The sequence below is a fragment of the Chamaea fasciata genome, unplaced genomic scaffold (assembly GCF_029207755.1).
Source record: "Chamaea fasciata isolate MVZ Bird 193981 ecotype frontalis unplaced genomic scaffold, bChaFas1.0.hap1 SCAF_1, whole genome shotgun sequence".
NCBI classification, from domain to species: Eukaryota; Metazoa; Chordata; class Aves; order Passeriformes; family Sylviidae; genus Chamaea; species Chamaea fasciata.
In genome coordinates this window covers 13,856,864-13,870,205 of record NW_027094086.1, presented here as the reverse complement: position 1 = coordinate 13,870,205, position 13,342 = coordinate 13,856,864, and the positions used below count along the sequence as shown (strand labels likewise).

Below are 13,342 nucleotides of genomic sequence, written 5' to 3'. Positions count from 1 at the left end.
TGAATGGATAACTGATCCATTAAGTGCAGCAATGCTGCATTGGTAATCACAGTCCATGCACATCATTGATCCTTTCAGGTTATTGGATTCAATGGGAGTTTTTTTACACTATGACACTTTGTGTTCAGTCTGGGCATGACTAAATGGGTAATGGAAGGCATGCAACATTACAGAATGGAGGATTATTGGGAAACTCCAGGTTTGGTACTTCCTTATTTCAGAGTGTTGATTTTGTAACCAGATCTAACTTCATATGAATCAGGAACCAAGGGAAGAAGGAGTCCATGAAAAAGGCAACTGAATATTCTAGCAGGGCACAAAACTACCTGGCTGAATTTGGATTGGCCAGATAGGCAAATATATGGCAATTCTCAATTTCAGAGGACTTGATTTTACACCTAAAAAGGGTGTGAGTTTCAAGTGTATGTTGCTAATTTATTTTGTTTAAGAAAGTCCACTCTGTTTACATGAAACCACATCCGCATCACCAGTGGGACATTGATGCTGACTGCTTGTGATAGCTGCACATAAGCCAGCTCTCTGAGCAATTATTTATATGCTTAGCTACCAGCCACACACACTTTATTTCCAGTGGAGAGAACTGATGGAAAATGGGGTGGAGAGGGCTCCTAAACTGTGGCAGATGAGCCCAGCCCCCATTACCCAGAGAGCAGCTCCAGCATGTCTGTAACCTCTTGTGCTGTGCTGCCTGCAGTGAAGCTACACCAGCATTATCTTGTAGTGCTGGCAACCTGCCACAGCTTCCCTGAGCTCAGATAGGGAGAAACATCTTTAGAAAAACAATTTTGCAAGACAAAAGTTATGTATTTCTTTTTACAGCAAGAGCTCATCCTTTTTGTCCTGCCACATACATGTGTGCACATTCCTCAACCACATTTCAAAGCCCTGCTGGAGTTGCCAAATATGTTGAAACTTCTCAGGATGAAGTAAGAAGAACATTTTATGCTCAAATCGGTCAGGGCCCCCAGATGTGCAGGTAGAACAACTACCACCCTGATGATTAAAGCAATATAAGCTGCAGCCTACCACAGGATGGAGAAAGATTTCCTCCTTTCCTCCATACTCATGCATGAGTTACAAGTTGCTGGTCCAGATTATCCTAATAAAAGTGCTATCACTGTCAACAGGGTGAGAGGAATCCTCAGCAGGTTTCTTGTCTGGTCATCCTGAATAAATCTGAATTTAAATGTGCAAAATAAATGCTGAGAATCTGCCGCAACTATTATAGGAAGAAAAAAAAATAATGTCACATAATAACTCATGTCTCTCTCAAAACGCTTTGAAGTTAGGAAACAAAATACACAAGTACAACTATTTTTCTAACTTATTTATCTTTGGGGGTTGCCAGAGGAAGGTCTTTTTTGCCTCCCAGACCACCACAAAGTCGAGACATGGGGAACAAGTGATCATTCACATGACACTTCTGTGAAAGTTCTGGATTTTCCAAAGGGCCGTTTACAGTTACATGTTTATTCATTTTTCCAGTCAGTGAGCATTACAAAAAAAAGGACAGAAAAACAGAGGTTATGCTAATAATTCCCAAGTGACTATCAAGAACATGCAGTTTCAGTCTTTGATGCAGATGATAGCAGAGTTTCTCAGGAAGCAAAGGGAAGACACAGCCCAGCTTTGTGAATTTGCTTGGAAGCTAATAATTTGTAAAATTTGTATCCATAAGGTCATATCAACAATTGATTTTTAGGTGATTCTTTGAATTATTGGTAGCATTTGTCACATTCTCTGGCAGATATCAACTGTAATAGTTTTAGTCAGGAATTTTCCATCAGAGTTGAAAAGCCCTGATGGTCAGCAAATACATCTATGACTAAAAAAAAACAAAAAAAAAAACAAAAAAAAAAACAAAAAAAAAAAAAAAAACAAAAAAAAAAACAAACAAACAAACAAAAAAAACACCTTTTAATTGAAGAAACAGTGCCAAATTTCTGGTCTTCTGACATTCAGAAATATTCTGTAGTTGAGATCTGACATTTAGACTGTTTTATTTTTTATTGGATTTTCTTTCTTACAAAAAAAATCAAGTCAAATTAGAAAAATTCAGTGAACTTGATTAAATACTGAGAATGTTGGCCCATTTTTCTGCCCTCCAGCATGATTCACTGAATAATCCAATATGTTGCCTTGCTCCAGTAGAGGTGAAATAAACTATACCTTGCCTCCTCATGGGGATGTTGACAATAGATAAGATGTTCATCTGCATTAAATGTAACAACTCTTCTTTGTGATTTCTCCTCTTTGGAAACATCTGAAACTTCTTAAGAAAACAATACAGACTGCTAAGCCATGCCAAAACAAAAGCTGTTATGGACAAAAAGTTGTACTGCTGGGCAAAAATGCAAAATTGTCTTCAGAGACACCTTTCTGCATAAGTCTCACTATCTTGATCATATCATTTGTCATGTGATTTCACCCTGCAATTTTTCTACTTTCCAAAGTAAGTGAAAAGCAGTCTCTTTTAATGGAAGGGCCTTTGATATGTCCATTCTTATGTTCCTCTACATATACCTGTTCTCATTGTGAATTTGCATCATCCTATTGAACTGAACCTGGTGAAGAGGGGAAGTGGGCTCTTCATATTTAAACACTCCTCTTTCCATTCTATATTCACCAAGGATTTGGTACAAAGCTCGGGGAAGTTAAGGGGAGTTTTTAATTCATTTGCATTGAAAGACATGCTGGAGAAACTCAATCTAGTTCCCTATCTTCCCTTTATTTTTTCTCTTTACCCTATTTCTTCTTTCCACCAAAGAAAAAAAAAAAAAAAAAAAAAAAAGAAAAAAAAAAAAATATATTCTCTGTTGCTCTCATGTCTTTTCCATTTGCATCCTGCATCCTTCCCAAACCTTGTCACACGCCTATCAGGTATGACAAGGTGTGTCTAAAAAGCTGCCTGGCTTTCTTATTCTCATTCATGGTGAAATTTTTCTCTCCCACATACAGGACTAAGTCAAATGCTTTGTGGAAATCTAACAGAATCAACTCTCCAGTCTGGAGTTATGAGAGAAAGCCAAAGGAAAAATACAGGCATAACTTCTGGACCTGAACTGTTCTTGGGAACAACTGCATAAGCAATACTGTGGCTTTGTGCCAAAACTTCTTAGCTTTGCTGGATGTAGACTGACTCACAGGATCATCTTTGCTCTCTCTGTAACCACTGCACTGGTTGATCTACAAACCAAATTGTCTTCCTCTGCATAATGGGGGATGACTCTTCCCTTTATCATACAAATTGTTTGTGTCATCTAAAAGATTATTTAGGCAAAATGTTGAGGTTTTAACCTCAGATAAAGATATTTGCAACTATCTTAACTCTGTCCTGGTTTGAGACCCCCTTTTTTTCAAGAGAGACAAAATGGAGCATCATGTGAGAGCAACTAAGGTCACTAGGAAAGCAAGGCACCCTCAGCTTCCTTGCCACTGTAGTCACATAAAAAGCAGAAAAGGCTCTGTATAAGCCCTGCTCAGTAATAACAAAAACATCTCTATATTATCAACCCTGTTTTGTTAAAAAAACATCTCAGCCACCTCTCTAAATGAAAGACAGAGGTAAGACAAGACTCTAACTTAAATAGCTGTGGAGTTTGAGACTTTTGAGTTCAAGAACAGCAAGTTAGTTATACTACAGCAAGTTAAATCAGTGGGCCTTGGGACTATTATCTAATGGAAGCAGATCAAGCATTGCTGTAGGCTGGAAAACTTCACTGGTAAGTGTTACACTTCAGGAAGAAAGCTGCTCTCTAACTATAATACATCAGGTGATAAATCAGCTTTTGGGAAAAAGGATGTAGAACTAGTTGTCATTTGGGTCTAAAATTGACAGAAAGTTATGAATTCTTCAAATATAATTGTTTATTTAATATACTATTTATTGAGTATCCTTTACTAAATATCCATTTCAGAAGATCCAGCAGGTTATAAAACCATGGAGCCGTTAGAACAGGGTACTTGTATTTTCACTCTCTTGAAGTAGTAATATAGAGATGACACATCTTCCAATCACCACCAGCAGCTCTGAGCAGGAACCATTCCATGAAATTCCCAGGCTTATGTTACGTATGTGTGCTGATTTTGGCTGGGGTTGAGATAATTTTCTTTACAATGGCTGCTATGGGACCGTGTTTTGATTTCTGCGGAACACAAAGTTGACAATGTACAGATGCTTTTGTTATTGCTGAGCAGGGCTTGCACAGGGCCAAGGCCTTTTCTGCTTTTCATACAGCCATGGTGGGAGGAAATTGGGGGTGCCTGGGAGGTTGGGAGGAAACACTGCCAGGACACGTGACCCAAACTGGCCTGAGGGAAATTCCAGACCAAATAACATCATGCTCCGGATACAAAGCTTCAAGGAAGCAGGAACAGGGGGACAATTGAGTGATGCTGTTTGTTGTCCCAAGTCACCATTGCACATGATGTGGCTCTGCTCTCCTGGAGATGGCTGAAAAGCTGCCTGCCCACGGGGAAGAAGTGACTGAATTCCTTGTTTTGCTTCACTTTTGTACAAAGCTTTTGCTTTCCCTATTAAACTGTCTTTATCTCAACCCACAAGTGTTCTGGCTTTTACTCTGCTGATTCTGTCCCCACTCCTGCTGGTGGAAGAGTGAGTTAGGAGCTGCCAGAAGCTTAGCTGCTGGCTGGGGTTAAACCACAATAATAGATGTGCTGGTTTTGACTGACATAGAGGTAATTTTCTTCACAGTAGCCAATATGAGACTGTGTTTTGGATTTGTGCTGGAAACATGTTGATAAGACAGGGATGTTTTAGTTACTGCTAGGCAGTGCTTACACAGTATCGAGGCATTTGCTGCCTCTCACATCACCCCCACCACAACAGTAGGAAGCCAGCCTGTATCACCGTAATGATCCCATCTGTTTTAAAAGCTCTGAATACTATACATAATCCCTGTAATTAATCTAGCTCCATAGGCTTCAGTTTACGTGTCAGTTATTTTGGCTGTGTGTATCAGAAGAAATAACTGGTTGCAGCCAGTCAGGGTTTATTGAAAGCAGGGAATTACTATTTGGAGTGAAGTCTGTTTCTAAAAAGTCTTCTGTATAAGCCTATGCTCATTGGAAACACCGAAGTTGATCTTGATGACACATCCTATTTGCTGAAAGTTTACCGTAGGTTGACTCATGCAGTTTTATGTTGTGCTCAGTTCAAAACACTTTTTTTTTTTTTGGTTGAGTGGTAGCTGTTTCAGTGGTTACCTTTTGGTTTGATGGTTTGTTTTTATAGGGCAGAGAAAGTTTACCCAAATTACGAGCAGTTGCCAGTATTGCCTGGAGAAAAATGTCATCCTGACATTGATTTCTTTGGGGAATGATTCATGCAGCTATACAACTTTTAGCAGATCTGTCTGTCTAGATTAGTGATCTTTTTCTTTCTTTTAGTACAAAGTTTGTCACTTGAAACAATGTGTGATGTCTCGTCTTAAGCATATTTATAGTTTTCCCTCTGTTTACCAACAGTTCTGTTCTGTGTGTCATTTGTGTCTGGCATATGCATCATCGCTAGTTCCATTTCAGTATGGAAACCCATAATTTCACTTTATATTTTGTCCATATGCATCATTTTTGTGGCTGTGTTTTATCCATGATGGGGCATTACAAGGAGGCCTTCTTAATGACAGAAACCATAACGTGTGCCAAATATAGCACAGTGTGGATAATTGCAGACAGGGGTTCAGGGGTATTTTTGGTTTTGACAATTAATGACTGCCTTCATGGAAATTTTATTGAATTGCATCACATAAAAACCACAAACAGAAAACCAGTGACACATTCTTTGGAGAGTTCCCTTGAGCTCATCTAATCCAAAGAAAATCAAAATGGCCAAATCTTTAAATCAGCACAAACAGAAAACCTAAGTAATGAATACAGCTTGATGGATTTTTTCAGGCCAGATCCTGTTCACTTGAAGTCTTCCACTTACGAGGAAAGGACTGAGGAATCCCAGGAGCAGCAAAATCAAAGCAGCAGATGTTTCTAGTCTGGTTCTAATCTCACGGAATTTCAAAAACAGATAAATCCTAACTTCTCACTGGCTCATCCCTGCTTTTTTTTAAGATTGATAATTCTCTTCTTTCCTTGTTCTATTACTGTGAGTCTATTACATGTTACTTACTATTTAGTAAGTGCTGATTAATGGGAACCTTCAGAACTATAAAGCCATAATGTTTGCCCTGATGTTCAGGGACTCTCATCAACAAATCTCAGCTCTTGCCCTTTGTTTCCTTGAAAAAGGCCTGTTCAGCATTCAGTTTCTGACTCCATGGCCTGCCCACCCCCCCATGGAGCAGCATTCACTGGACATGAGCCTGTCTGTATGGCAGAGCATGACAGCAGGTACAATCATCACATCTGAGGAAGTTCTCACTAAGCATTCAGTTACTGACTCATTCCCCACCACAAATCCTTCTTAAAGTAAAACATGTGAATATCTTCCCTGTGCTAATTGGCAGTAATTCACTTTCAGATTGATTAAGCCTAGATTTTTTTTTTTTTTTTTTAAGTTACCGTTGAAAATAAGCCAGTTCCAGGTGGGGAACTGGCACAGGCAGCATTGAGCAGGATGCAAGTCAAAATCTATTTCCAGTGCTCATCTGTACCCTTGTGAAGTTGGCTTCCCACTTCTGTAAGCAGGCACTGCGCCATCCTGTTGCATGGGTACAAGGGTGGACAGCCAAACCATCATGTGCACACACTGACTGTGGGCAGGAAGGGCACAAATCCAAGCCCAGGAATGTGGATGCAACAGCATGGCTGGAGTGTAAGCACAGATCCAGCATTAAATGTACCGTGTCAACAGCATGAAGCTGGAATCACCTCTGATATCAGCCAAACAGCCTCCTTCTCTGTGTGAAGTCATTTTCATTGCCAAGGGATCAAGACATATACTGCAACAGAAAAGAGCTGAAGAAGGAGAAGGGCAGTCAGATCTTTGTGATGGGTTGTACACTCAAGCTCTCCCTGCTCTTTGCACAGCCTTTTTGCTTTTGATTTGGTTGTTGGTCTTTGGAAAGAGAACAATTGATCTGTGATGCATCACTGTGGATGCTTTGCATGGCAAACCTCTTCTGTGATGTAAAGCCAAGGTCCAGTTAAGATGAAAGGTAATCTCTTACCATTAACCCAACAGCTCATAAATTCAGGTATTTTAACTACTTCTGGCTGGTAAAAACTTAAGGATGTGCATTTAACTGCCTGAAGGTAAGACCTCTTTGCCACAGAACAGTACAAGAACCCGCCAGGATCTAGTCTTTGCTCCCAACCCATGCTGCTCTGACCAAATTGCAAGGACCTAGCAGACTGTGGTAATTGCCTGTCCCTTAGACTGAAAGTGACCCTGAAGCCCATAAGAACAAAGTTGGAATCTCCAAAACACTTGGAGAAATGACAGTGCTACATACTGTTTTACTGGTGCTGTTGGACACAGTCCGACACTGTCATTGGAACTGATTTAATCTTACTTGTAAACACATAAATTCTTTTGAATGCTGTCATAAAATTCCATACATTGAACAAAACCATACCCCAATTTTTGGTGATGAGAATTACTGCGCTGATTTATGAACGTTTCTTCTATATTTGTACTTATATTGCTGCAGCCAGAGAGCACGTAGATTAAAAACCAAAGCATCCAAGTAGGCGTCACTTCCCATGTGGGGACAAGACAACCAAAAACTTGAAGTCTAGGAGAATCCTGCCTCAGGGAAAAATGCAGAAAGCTCTGTGGTTCCATCAATGACAAAGTCATTACTATACTATTCGGAAATCTTTTTATAAGCCCTGTAGCTCCTTTTCTTTCTTGCCAGAGGTGGCTCAGGTGGCTCCTGCTCATTATTCCAAGTGATGTGAATTACTCCAAATTGGTAGAAGTCACAGCAGTCCTTTTATCCAGTCTGTGCTAGTACTGTACTTTATATGTTAAACCACTATTAAACTAAAACCCAGCCATGATGACATCCCATTGTACACCTAAGCAAGTATCCACAGTTCAGAGGCATGCATATGAATTAGAAAGTGGAATCCAGCCTTCCAGTTTTCGAATCACATGTCAGAATCTCCAGAGGTACCAGCAACAATCATCACTGAGTATGATTTAATTTTTAAAATCTTTATTTTAAATTTAATTTTTAAAATCTTTTGATTTTTAATCTTTCTTCATTTCACAAAACTTGAACTTGTAAAAAGACTTAATTCATTAGAATGTTTAAAAAAAGCCATAACAAACCAGAGGGCTTTCTGAGTATGAACTGAGTGAAGGAGTTTTTTTCATTTAGTTTTGTTATGCTGTCAAGTGGAAAATAAGCCACCACCATCACCCTGCCTCCTTTAAACTAGCAAACAGTCTGGCAGACAATAGCTAGGAAGATGGAAGAATGAGGCTCAAAACTTTCTTTTTCTTGCCAGAAAGACACCCACACAGACATGAAACCAATGTTACAACACATTACACAACACTGTGCGTCCCCAAACAGCAGGGAAACAACTTAGGACGTAAGATAGAGTTCAATGGGCAGGACAGACGTCTTGAGACGCATTTGTAGCAGGGTTCAGGCAGTGACCAAGGCCAGAAGCCTCTGGACTTGGATGGAGACAAACTTTTTCAAGCTCTGTCTGTTTTCCCACTCTCTCATTTTCGTCACATCCCCGCCCTCCCTTTTAGCTGGACTTTGGAGGGCAGGTAGCTACCTCCTCGTTTGTTGGTGTTTCTTTTGCAAACCGCTGAAGGAAGTGCTAAAAGCTGTTTGGCTCTAGCTGTCTTCAGAAGGTATGCAGCAGAGTTTGAACTGAAAAGGAAGAAAAAAAGAGAAACTAAATAATTATAAATCTAGATGATCTGCATAATAATAACCTATAAGGTTAACATATAACACAGGTAATGCAAGACACAGCTGCTGAACTCTAGGACCAGGAGAGTAAGATCAAATATGACTGGTAGAGCCTGAAGTTTGACGTTTTGTTGTTGCTCTGCATGATAAACAGGTTTCATACAAAATCCGCTGATCAGCACATCACCTATGTACCACTTAGTTATTTTAGGGTTTTCTCCCGGAGTCAAGCCTAACATCTGCCGTCTCCTGTGATTATGTCTGCCCCCAATACATGGCTTTTTTCAGAGCACCCCACACAGTTCACCATTTCGTGCAAGCGTTTCAGAGCATGCTGGAAAGCAAAGTTCAGGTTTGCCCTAATCCAAGGCTTTGCACAAGGTTCTGTCAATTTGTGTTGCAATGTCAGAGACTTTTCGGTTCCCTTAGAAGTGTTAAAGAGAGAAGAATCAACCTTTTTCAGGTTGTCATGGTGGGCAATATATCTATTCTCTTGGGGCAACTTGTGCACCGCTTTGCCACTAATCCATACTACAAACTTAGAAAGCAAACACAAAAGACTGCACACCAGTGCTATTTCAGTTCACAGCTGTGTGTCCAGGTCTGTTTCTAAATAGAAATACTTATTACTCATTAGCCATGCAATCCTCTGTTTAATTGCTTACATGATTTTTGTTTTTTTAAGAAAGGAGCCTCAAACCAGAGTGGGAAAGGTATAACTAGGCAGGACAGAAGTGTGATTCCAGGCAGAACATTATATTTGGTTCCTATTTCTGCAGCCCAAAATAACAACCCTCCAAAGAGCATCATGGATGTTCAGTTCCAGAGCCAGAAATGAGCTCCACAGCTCAAGACATGATGTGATCTCTAGGGGGAGAGCGAAGAACCCCAAAAGACAGAAATGCCTGAGATAAGAATGTAAAAATCCGAGGCAGGGTACATGTCCATAATCTCCCATGTGTAAACAAAGAGTTAAATTTATGTCAGGGCGCAGTATGTTTAGTTTTCTGAAGAAGACATGTTTCCCAGAAGGAATTACATAAATATTTATGAAAATGAAGCAGGAAATATTTTCCCAGGGTAGGACACTGTTCAGCACTGTATCAGGCCAGTAGAAGCTGGGGTTTATTTTGTCAGTCTTCCCCTGGAACTGAATCATTGCCCTCTTGTTTGCAAAATCTGTTCTGACACAGGAAGAGGCTGAACTAAGATAAACACAATTACAAGCCACATTGAGTATTTCATTTCTATTACATCTCTGAATACATATGTGAATGCCTTACATTTTTGGATAGCTTCTCTCAGTGATTGCATTGTAAACAATAGCAATAAGTATCTGTCTTTGGACTCTCTGAAAGTCTGGTGCCATTATGTCAAAGGCGTCTTCAGTAGAACTGAAAGTCTAACAGACTAACAGACAGAGAAGCATTCTCAATCCAAGTGTTCACAATAAAAGTGTTTATCAAGCATTCACTGTGAGCTAGGACATTCTTGCTAAGTGCAAAAGTTAAAAACAAAAGGTTGTAATGCAGTGCTACCTGAGTGAACAGAAGTTACACATAATTGAGGTCTGTTTACCAAATGGGGTACAGGGTTCAGTACTGTACCTCATAAAGCATCCAGCAGCTCTCTGAATCTGTGGTCTGCAACCCGAGCTCCTTATGAAATTTCAGTGCTGACCAGCTGTTCTGTTCCCTTGGCACCAGCTCCAAATCCCTCCTGCCTCACAGCAGATACATACAGCTGGAACCTGTGTCAGCTTTTCTGTTTAAGGGATAAAAGTTGAGAGGAATAGGAGTGGGAAAGGAGAGGTAGGAGTATCCCAAGAAGGGGTTGTAGCTCTAGTACAGACCTAAGGGTATCCCAGAGTACCATCCCTGTGTCAGACCAGAAAAAGCTCACACCCACCCTCAAGGCACCCAACTGAACAGAGAGCCAAACTCATGAGCAGGAAATCAGAGAGATCATAGTTGATAGTGGAGCATAAATTTCTATACAGCTGAGGCTGATGAAGCCTCTCAAACATCCAAGGAGATGTTGGATGATGATCTATAATCATTAGAATCCTACAAGCCCTGTTTACTAAACATATAAGACATAAGATTTTAGACAATTTTGTCCTTAGGTTGGTTGTTTTTGTCAGTTATTTTCAGGCATTGTTTATATCCTAATCAGAAGAACAACAACTGGTGGAAACTGTTTACAGACTCGAGTAGCCATTGCATGGTAAAAAAGCATTTTACAAAATAGCCCTGGGATTACTTTCCTCCCTACACATTGCAAACCACAATATTCAGCCCTTCCTTTTCCATTTTCTCTAATCTTTGCCACCATGATTGATGTATCCAGCACGACAGAATGAAACACCCCAAAGCATCATGACCTCTGACACCAGCAGAGAAACCATCCAGGATCCCAAAGCAAAGAAATATTCTACTTTTTTTTTTTTTTCCTCTTCAGGTGCTCCCAAGTTTATTCAGTACAGTAAGGTATAGAAGGGGAATTATAAGGAATAAATTCCTTATTGCTGAATTTGGGTCAGAAAGGATGCCAGTGGACTCTCAACACTTATGGCTGAATCAGCCCATGGTTACAAGCAGGATGTATTAACCTGCAGTTCAACCACAGGATCTGTGACTCTAGAAATGATGAAAGTTGGCTGTAGATCTGGCCACCTTTTCATGACCAATATTTCAGCATGTTGTCTGTGCTCCTTATAGTCTGTTGACATTTAACTACTAACATCTGAAGAGTAAGCAAATGAAGGTTATGCAAATCTCCAAGGAAGTTACTTAGACTCCAAAGAGACAATGCACAAGACAAAGGCTACCTGACTAGTGCTCCTCTCAAAGAACAGAATCTTTCTGGATTTTTTTTCATGCATTTTCAGGGTTTCTTCGTAAAACATTCATGCCCTTGGAAGCGTTTGTTTTGTGACTTTTATGTCTGGACAATGTGGCCTAGTTTGCTTTTCTTCCTTGCCTACAGTAATTTCTTTAAGCCCGATTCAATGAGAATTAACATGCACAATAGGCACTCTGCTTCATTAAATCTCCATCAGCAATGAAGCTGCTTGAAGATTTTTCAGTGAAACTGGTTTGATAAATACTGATTTGCTAAAACCCAAGCTTTTCGTGGTAGTACATCAGTTTTGATGGATTGCCAGTTAAGGCAGGTTTTCTAGCTCCAGGACAGCATTCCTGGTCCAACACATGGGAAGATATAACTAATTAGCACACACCCTTGTAATAAAGCAATATAACCTTAAGGCTCTACTGCAAGCACTGGTTTGAACCAGACAGAGAAATAATTGAAATCTGGATGTCCTACATTTTGAGTGTTTTCATTTACTAAGGTTTAGATCCATTAAATCTAATTTTTCACAGTATTTTCAGGGGGCTTGTGACTCTCATGGAAGGTGGGGTGGGGGTGGGAGGTGGGGGTCAGGGAAGAGTAGAGTGTTGATTTATTTTCTAAAGTGGAATGAAAACATTTGTAAATGATCACACCACTGTCAGAAAAAATGTTCCCTGCTTAGTCCCAGATAGTGACTGAAGTAGTTAAACAAATGGTTTCCTCTCTCACTTACACTTTACCCCTCTTTATCCCTGATAAATAACAAACAAGTCACTGTAAGTCTCACAGTACCGTGGAACAGATAGCATCATTCATGTCAGTTTGGCAACATTTCCCAAAATGCCTCCTCCAACCCTAAGCACACTAGCTTCCCACTCCTACGCTCTCTATTCTTACTCTTACATTGACCTTCTGCTCACAAAATGGAAAGTGAAGAGAAGAAAAAGTTAAATAAAACAGATTTACAGTGTACAAGTCAGAGGCACAGTGCCCAATGCAAATCACAGAGGAACAAGTTTATTTCTGGTATGACTCGACTCAACTATAATCCTGGCTTGGTCTTTCCTCCCCCTCTAGCTGTGTGCACCCATTATCAAGGCCATGTTTGAGGGGGTAAGTTAGATGACATTCTTTAGGACAGAGACCACTATTTATTTATTAAAAGCACTGTATACAGTTTAACAACAAAAAAAAGTGTTTTGGAAAGGGGAACAGTCTGTGAGCAGGCTAGAAAGCAAAAGGGAGAGGAGTATCTTGACCCTTCTTGGGACTTTGGCCAACATTTTATCACAGATGAAAGCCTGAAGTCAGAGACTTCCTTCAGGCTTTAAGTAAAGGTATGCACTCTTACATTGGTACTGTTACTCATTCTGTATGCCCAAAGGCTGAAACATGGGACTAGGGAACCAATACTCTCTTAAATAATGAGGAAAGCCTCTCAAAAGCTATTAACACAGGAAATACATTGTTTCCTAGAATGGAAAGCAAACACTCTCTCACACACTACATAGTTCAAAAGCCTAGTTCAGCTTTTTGAGTAGCTGTCTCATTGTGTGAGAAACCAGAAGTTAACAAAATTCATGGAAATATTACAAAAAGTAATTTCCCCTTTC

At 40.0% G+C, this 13,342-nt stretch overlaps 1 long non-coding RNA gene across 2 annotated transcripts in view; it reads right to left on the bottom strand.

The window, feature by feature from the left end:
- Positions 1 to 8,093: 8,093 nt before the first annotated feature.
- The window catches only part of LOC136285588 (uncharacterized), a 40,606-nt gene continuing 35,357 nt past the window's right edge, over positions 8,094 to 13,342 (bottom strand). Inside the window, exons 6-7 of one of the 2 annotated variants that reach the window (XR_010719491.1) lie at positions 10,481 to 10,637; positions 8,094 to 8,831 (exon numbers count right to left, since the gene is read on the bottom strand). This is a non-coding gene — a long non-coding RNA (uncharacterized lncRNA). The remainder of the gene's footprint in view (positions 8,832 to 10,480; positions 10,638 to 13,342) is intronic. The other variant, XR_010719490.1, reaches the window with a different exon arrangement.